We start from the raw sequence: 8,045 nt of genomic DNA on the forward strand, positions 1-8,045 counted from the left end.
GTGTTTAGGGTTTTGTATTTATCTGAATGTAACATGGATATTGAATGCATTTCCCCTAAAAGAGACCCACCCACATGTATGTGTGTTGTTATATGCTGTCAAGTCGGACCTGACTCATAGCGACCCCTCCTTGGGTTTCCGAGGCAGCATCACTACGGAAGTAGATTGCCCCATCGTCCTTCTGAGGAGTGGCTGGTGGGTTTGAACCGCCAGCCTTCTGATTAGCAGTCAAGTGCCTTAGCCACTATGCTACCAGAGCTCCCAAAGAGATGGCCCGGCTACCTGGGTTCCATCATGTCAGTTCCAACTCACAGTGACAGTACATACAACAGAAACACTGCCCAGTCCTCACCATCCTCAATCATTGCTGTGTCTGAGCTCATTCTTGTAGCCACTGTGTCAGTCCATCTTCTTGAGGGTCTTTTTTTTTTTTTTTGCTGACCCTCCATTTTACCAAGCCTCATGTCCTTCTCCAGGGACTGGTCCCTCCTGATGACATGTATGAAGACTGGGTATTATAGGTAACAGGGCACGTAACTCTACCTTCAGCCGATACTTGATTGGATATGCTAAGAGGGGAACTAGGATTGGCCCCAAACGCATGCTGTTAGTTTGAATGCAGTAGCCCTGTGTATAGATAGGGCTTAGGTAAAAAACCTGAACCCTTTCCAAAACCTTCAGAGTGAGGATATTTGTGTTTGAGAAGACGTGCAGAGGACCCAGAACTGCTTAGAGAACAGAAGATTTGCATTTGAAAGAAGGACCTGCAGGAGAAAAAAACAAAAAACAAGACTTTTGTTTTTTGAGCAATCAATTTGCCTTTGGGAGCACGAGTCAGGGAAAATCAGTGCTTATCAGAAGTCACAGGAGCTAACCGGGACAACCATTGTGCTTGCTGCTGTAACCACCATGATGGAAGTGCCCATCGAAGAGTCTTCTTCCAGGATTGGAGGTTAAAGGGAGCTGAGGAGTGGACATCTTGCTGTGCTCACTTATGGTGACCACCTGGGTCCACCCCATGAGTGGAAGTGACAGAGGGGCAGCAATGAAGAGGTAGCTGAGTCTGGACATTTTCCACTGGTACTCTTTGACCCAACCTACAGGGCTAGGGATGAGAGAGGGAAGGGTGGTGGTGCCCATTGGCCTAAGGTAAGGGTCTGTGGGGGTCAGAGAGCAGGAGATGGTTTGTGGAAGGTGCCAGAAGGCGTGTGGAATCCCAAGCCTATGGCTGGTAGCCCTTGACCCTAGCCCAGGGACTACAGATGAGCTCACTAGAACCCGACCAAATGAAGAGAAAGATTTTGACACTGTGAGCTGCTGTCAATTGTTGCAATTTGACGACTTGCTCTGGACTGGACTTTGCTTTGGATACAGATGCTCAAAGTTCCAACAGAACAAAAGATTCTTCAGATCGAAGAACATGCTTGTTTCTTCAGAGTATTGGTTTGACAGGGACAGGCAATTTAAACACTGGCTACCTAAAACAAGGGCAGGGAGAAAAAGGCACGGAATGGCTGGTTTACACATTTCCGGGGTGTACTTAGTCTCAAAATGACAGGGACAAGGGACCATCCCACTGAATGGTTTCCTCTTTTTCTGGTGGGTCTGGGGAAGAGAGAGTGGGGCAAGATGCTGATAGGAATACATAATTTAGTTGTAAGTACTGATTAAGAAGCTCTGGTAGTGCAGTGGTTAAAGCATTTGGCTGCTAACCAAGAGAACAGTGGTTCAAACCCCCCAGCCACTCCGTGGGAGAAAGATGAGGTAATCTGCTTCTGTGAAGATTGACAGCCTTGGAGACCCTGTGGGCAGTTCCACTCTGCCCTTCAGGGGCTCTGTGAGTTGGAATGGACTCCACGGCAGTGGGTGTGGTTTGGGCTTTGCTTCTGTAGAGATTATAGCCTTGGAAACCCTCTGGGGCAGTTCTACTCTGTCCTCCAGGGGCGCTGTGAGTCAGAATCAACTCTTTGACAGTGGAGGTGGAGAGTTAACTGTTCACGAGTTAACTGTGACGGTAAACACCGTAATCATAGAGGCTGTACTTGTGAATGAGCAGACTAAGGAGAGGCACTGCTAGACTGGAGGACAGTGGCCACACCTAAGCCCTCTCAAGGTTTTGCCATGCTGCCATGCTGATATCTCGTGAGGCTCGGGGCAGGGGGTCATCTTCTCTCAGTTAAATTTTGTTGGACACCAGAAAGGGTGAAGCTGAGATGACTTTGGAGAACCTGACCAAATAAAATTAATACCTGCAACTGATCTGAATGGCTGGTACGAGAGTACCTTCACCCTGAAGACTCTCTGCCCTACTGAGGAACTGATGGTTAATGACTGTTTGGGACCGGTAGAGTGATTGGGAAGGAGTAGTTAATCCTTCAAGTATGAAAGGGCCAATGGCTAGGAGAGCCAGGGGGTGGCCTGCAGTGCAGCAAATTCATACGGCCCTACCAGTCCTAGTCTTTGCAGCTCTCACCAAATGACTGAGTGGGACAATGCAAATGAGATGCTTGTCGCCCACTAAGGGGATTGGATAGCTTGCTAATCACGCCAATAAAGTGCATGGCACCTTTGTGGGAAGCGTGAGGAAAAGGTGCATAGAATACTTATGAGGGGACTCATCAGTTTTGCTACCTTCTAGGCTTAAAATGAGCCACCTCTGAGGCAAGAAGGGGGCCCAACTACCACCAGGACAAGATGGGGACGGGGGACCCGAGGTCCCTGCACGGAGGACCTCCTAGATCCAGAAGACAGAGAGCTGTAACTTTGGAGATGGTGACACTGGAGACATCGAGTGATGGCAAGCAGCAGCAGCAGAGAAATGGCGGCAGCAGACCCAGCGGGCTGGCGGGGGGCGGTGGGGTGCGCTTCCGGCTGATGCGCGGAGGACGCGGAGTGCCTCTGGGAAGGAGGCTTGCTGGCAGAGCGGGGTGTCTCTGGGCACTTACTGACGGAGCTAAAGAGCTTTGCAACACTCCTCTGAGCAGGGCAGAGGCCAGGCCGAGGGCCGGAGAGGCCTGCCTGTAGGCACAGCTGAGAAGACGCTGTCCTGACCGAAGAACTCTAGCCGGAGTCATTTCCGATCCTGACTTGTAAACTTTGCTTCTCGAACAAACCCCATAATCGTGAGTATGGTCTGTGAGTTGTGTGTGGTAACTGTAACGAATGAGCAAACCTAGCAGAGAAGTGGGGAGTGCTGTGGGAGGGACGAATGATGTCAGAACTGGCAAAATGGCTGGAGAGAGGAGGCAGGTCTGGCCGGCACCTCAAGGAATCAGCCCTGGGCTGTTAATGCTAATAATGATTGTCCACCCCACCCCTTATGAAGTTAGAAGTCAGATGCCTTCCCCACCAAGTCATTTTCACAGCGAGCAATTCCCAGACTAAGCTAATTACAGCCATCCTCTTCCCCTCGGCCAGCAATCGGTCTGCTATCGTTAGGTGCTGTGGAGTTAGTGCCGACTCATAGCAATCCTATGTACAAGAGAACAGACCCTATGTACAACAGTAGTCGGTCTAAGGGTGGGCATATGACCCTATTCTGGTCAAAGAGATACAAAGGACAGCTGTTGACTGATTTCCGAGAAAGAGTCTTCAGTCGTCAGAGGCACGAGAATCAAAAGGAGAAGGTGCTGCCGCTCTTGTTCCAGTTCTTCTTGTTAGAACACTGTCGTGTGAGGATGTGGTGCTTGAAGCCTGGCTGGGAGCTGAGACAGCCACCATGAAACCAAGAGGACGGAACTGTGTTCTCTTTAAACCAAACCACACTCACTGCTGTCCAGTCGGATCTGTCTCATAGCAACCCCTTGGGTTTCCGAGGAAGTAGATTGCCCAAGCTTCCTTCCGAGGAGTGGCTGGTGGGTTTGAACCACCAGCCTTCTGGCTAGCAGTCAAATGCCTCAGGCGCTGCGCCACCAGAGCTCTTTACCACAGATGTAAAATGAAGATTCGATCACGGAATGTTAAGCATTTGCCATCCCTGGTGGTTTGCTTCTCTTGTGTTGCTCCGACAGAAAAATACCGCAAATGGGTGGTCTCAACAAACAGGGCTTTATTCTCTTACAGTTTTGGAGCTAGAAGTCCAAGTTCGAGTGCCAGCTCGAGGGGCTGGGTGAGTCGGTTGACCCTGGGCTTCAGCCCTGCCTCTGGCTCCCGGCCCACTGGAGCTGGAGGTGTCTCTTCACTCAGGCGGCTGCTGGCTGCTGAGGCGGACAAACCCAAGGTCGACAAGTAAAATGGCACAGCCCCCAAATTACCACACAACATGGCAGGCCACCAGTTCAAGTCCAGAGACAGTCCAAGATCAGTAGGAAACATGGCAAGCTGCAGACTAAAGACTTGGCTACGTGCAGGGTTCAAGCGAGCCAAAAAGCAGCAAAGCATTCCCAACGCTTCTTCTATACGGGAACCAGAGCACAGCCCTAAAGCAGCTACTCAGCTGCCAGCAGCCAATTCCACCATGGAGTTGATTGCCAGTCTCATCATGAGGAATAACTACATCCAGCTGCCCAGCCAAGTTGGGACATAACCTTAACTCCCACAGTCCCACCCCTTGTCAACTTGGCATCTGTACAGATCTTCATTGGGTGGCTCCAGTCCCCTACTTAATCTGAGTGGTGACCTCACCCCTTGGCCTGGTGGGCCCCCTTCCTCTACCTCCCGGGCACGGCAGCCCTGCCCTCTCACTTTTGGGCAGTGGCTACTGTGGCCCCATCCCACTGGCTCACATGAACCAAGTTGAAGATCTCTTTGAACCCTAGGAGGCTGTGGTGGTTCCACCCCCAGAGGCCACAGTCCTACCCCTGAGGCTGTGGCAGCTCTGCTTCCCATTTCCTTGGTCTCTCAGCTTCTGCCAAGTAATACCTGAAGGCAACCCACTCCACTGGGAAGCTACCTACCCAATGGCATCTGGCTTTCTCCTCCGTGGGCCGGTAAGGCTGTCGCTGTCTCATGCTGGGTCTCTGGGCTCTGCTGGGGTCTCTCTGCCAGGCACTCAGCACAGGGTCTCAGGTAAGGACACACTCCACTCCTGTCTCCACAGTTTGGAATCTGTGAGAGCAGCACCCCCCTCTCTCGGGGCCAAATTCTGTTTTGGTTCTCTTGTGCTGCTCTAACAGAAAAATACCACAAATGCGTGGTCTCAACAAACAGTTTATTCTCTTACAGTTTTGGAGGCGGGAAGTCTGAGTTCAATGAGCCAGGATCTGGGAGCTGGATGGAAGCCCGTTGGCCTTGGGCTTCAGGTCTGCCTCTTGCTCCCAGCCCACTGGAGCTAGAGGCCATCTCTTCACTCAGGCAGCTACTGGCTGCTGAGGCTAACAAGCCCAAGGTCGACAAATAAAATGGCATAGCCCCCATATTACCAAATAACAGGGCAGGCCACTAGTTCAAGTCCAGAGACAGGCCCAAGATTGGCAGGGCATGGCAGGCTGCTGAATGAAGACTCAGCTACATACAGGGTCCAAGCGTGCCAAAAGCTGCAGACCATTCCCAAAGCTTCTCCTTATATACTGAAAGCAGACCACAGCCCTAAGGCAGTTACTCAGCTGCTCACAGTAGATTCCACCATGGAGTTCACTGCCAGTCTCATCATTGGGAATAACTACATCCAGCTGCCCAACCACTCAATCAGGCCTAGCCAAGTTCACACATAACCTAACTACCACACCTGTCCTACAGAAAATGACTTATGAAGAGCAACTATTTAGTGTCATCTAGGAGCTCTGGTGGCATAGTGCCTAAGGCATTTGACTGCTAACCAGAAGACTGGTGGTTCAAACCCACCAGCCACTCTTGGAAGGAAGATTGGGCAATCTACTTCCGTAGTGATACCATCTCAGAAACCCAAGGAGGGGTTGCTATGAGACAGATCCACTCGACAGCAGTGAGTTTGGTTCTTTTGGTTAGTGAGTCAAGTCTTCCGCCAGGGTCATCTGTCCTGTAGCTCTCAGAAGCCTCCTGATAGAGCCGGTCTGGGGCTGGGCCTTTAGGAGGCACACAGACTCCTCCCCAAGGCCTACTTGTTTGCATTAGCTGATTTAAAGGTCATGCACTCAACACAGCCTCCTCCTTGTTGCGTGTCTGCTCTGGATAGAGTGTGATTATTAGTCACTCTGGATAATCCATTTTACTAGGTCAAGCATACAAACACCTGTTGACCGAGTCATAGAGCTCTGATGGCTCAAGTGTGCAAACACCTCAAGATGCGTGTCTGGCCTGAGAGTAAGGGGCAGCTGAGTGCTCCTGGGTTGAATTGGTTTGGGGTCAACGACCTGTCAGAGATCCTCACTCCCCACAGGACACATGTAGCAGAAGGCTTCTGCATCCCAGAATTCTCTCCTGTGGGAAATCCATCCCATGTGGCCTACGTGGGGCTGAACCTCCCCTCACTTCCCTCTTGGACCACAGAGGTGGGTCGTGACCCAGGCCAGGCTCCTGACTCTCTTGGCACCCATCCCGCCCAACCACTTTCTGTGGACTGGAAAGGGAGCCTAGTTCATCTGTCTGCCTGGTCCCTGGGTTTCATTACTTGTGGCCACGGAAGCCTCTGCGTAGTCTCTGGAACCGACTTTTCAGAGTCGCCTCCTCTTCTAAAGCTTCCTCCGCCTGCTGAGCTGCCTGGCTTCTCTGCTGCCAGAGCCCGGGGAATTCTGGAGGACAGGTGCACCTTTGCTCTCGGCCTTCCACGGCCCCAGTTCTCTCGTCCAGGATCTCACCTCATGGCTTCCCACAACCTGACACTCCCGGCCCCGGCCAGGATGCTGGCATTGTCCACAGGGGCTCCACCCTGCTCTGACGCTGGGAAGCCATTGATGAATCCCTAAGGCAGCCTGGGTACGCTCGCCACAGCACCTGACAGTCAGCATGACTGTCTCCCTGAACCGACCTGGCCTGAGCTTGTTCTCCCTAGAACCATCTTGGAGCTCTCAGCATTGTGTTGCCAAAACAGGACCAACCTTAAGATCTGTCTCTCGACACAGCCCCCTCCGCATGACCCAAGCCCCCCTTGATTTCCCAGACCATGGGACTGCCACTGCTTTTCTAATGAAAACATCTAGCCAGTCCCAGCTGTTGTCTTACCCTGCTGAGAAAGGGCCTCTCCAAACTGTTCAAACTATGGACCGCTCCCACCCTGCTCCACCCCACGCTCCTCTCCGGCCCCCAACACACACAGACATCATGGGCAGACTGTACATCCCAAGCCTGCTGACTCAGGAATGGCCACGTGATTTGCTTCAGCCAGTAAGATACAGGCAGAAGTGACAGCTTCACTTTTAAGCAGAGACCTCAGAGTCAGCAGGTCCTCTCTGTCTTTTACCCCTTTGTAAGACACTGGGAATGTCCCCGATAGGGCCCCCTCTGCCCAGCTGGGAGTAGAGGTGGCGCAGGGATCACAGCTGACCCACAACGCACACTCGAGGTGAGCAGCGCAGAAGCCTTGGTGGTTGCAGCCCCAAGCTCTGGGGCACTCAGCTAAGCTGGGAGTCTCCGGGTGGTGCGGACGGTCGATGCAGTCGGCTGAGAACTGAGAGGTTGGAGGTCTGAGTCCACCCACGGGTGGGTTGGAAGCCTGGGGACCTACTTGTGAAAAATCCGCCCGAGAACCCAGTGGACGCGTGCTACCCTGACGCGCACGGGCCGCCATGAGTGGGAACTGACGAGACTGCAGCTGGGTCTAGCCTAGCTGACGATACAACCACCCGGGTCCTATCAGTGCGCTCTGTGGGTCCACGCTCTCAGCTGTGTCGGCTCTGGGATGTACCCTGGAGCTGGGACAGCAGGCCCAAGGCAGCACAGAGTTCATCTGCCTGGTCTGTTTATCTGGTCTCAGAAGGTCTGAAGCTCTTTCTGTCCTGAAGGCCTAGAACTGAGGTCTTTGAACTTGACCCTCTGCCACTGCTGGCCCTCTAGGTCTGGTCTGATTGGCTCTATTTTCACTGCCCTGTTCTCACAGTGTTTCTTTGCTATTCATAAGGTTTTCCCTGGCCAATTCTTTCAGAAGTGGACGGCCTCTTCCTTCTTCCTAGTCTGTCTCAGTCTATAAACTG

The sequence above is a fragment of the Orycteropus afer genome, unplaced genomic scaffold (assembly GCF_000298275.1).
Source record: "Orycteropus afer afer isolate SDZICR_OR568_19922 unplaced genomic scaffold, OryAfe1.0 scaffold00174, whole genome shotgun sequence".
NCBI classification, from domain to species: domain Eukaryota; kingdom Metazoa; phylum Chordata; class Mammalia; order Tubulidentata; family Orycteropodidae; genus Orycteropus; species Orycteropus afer.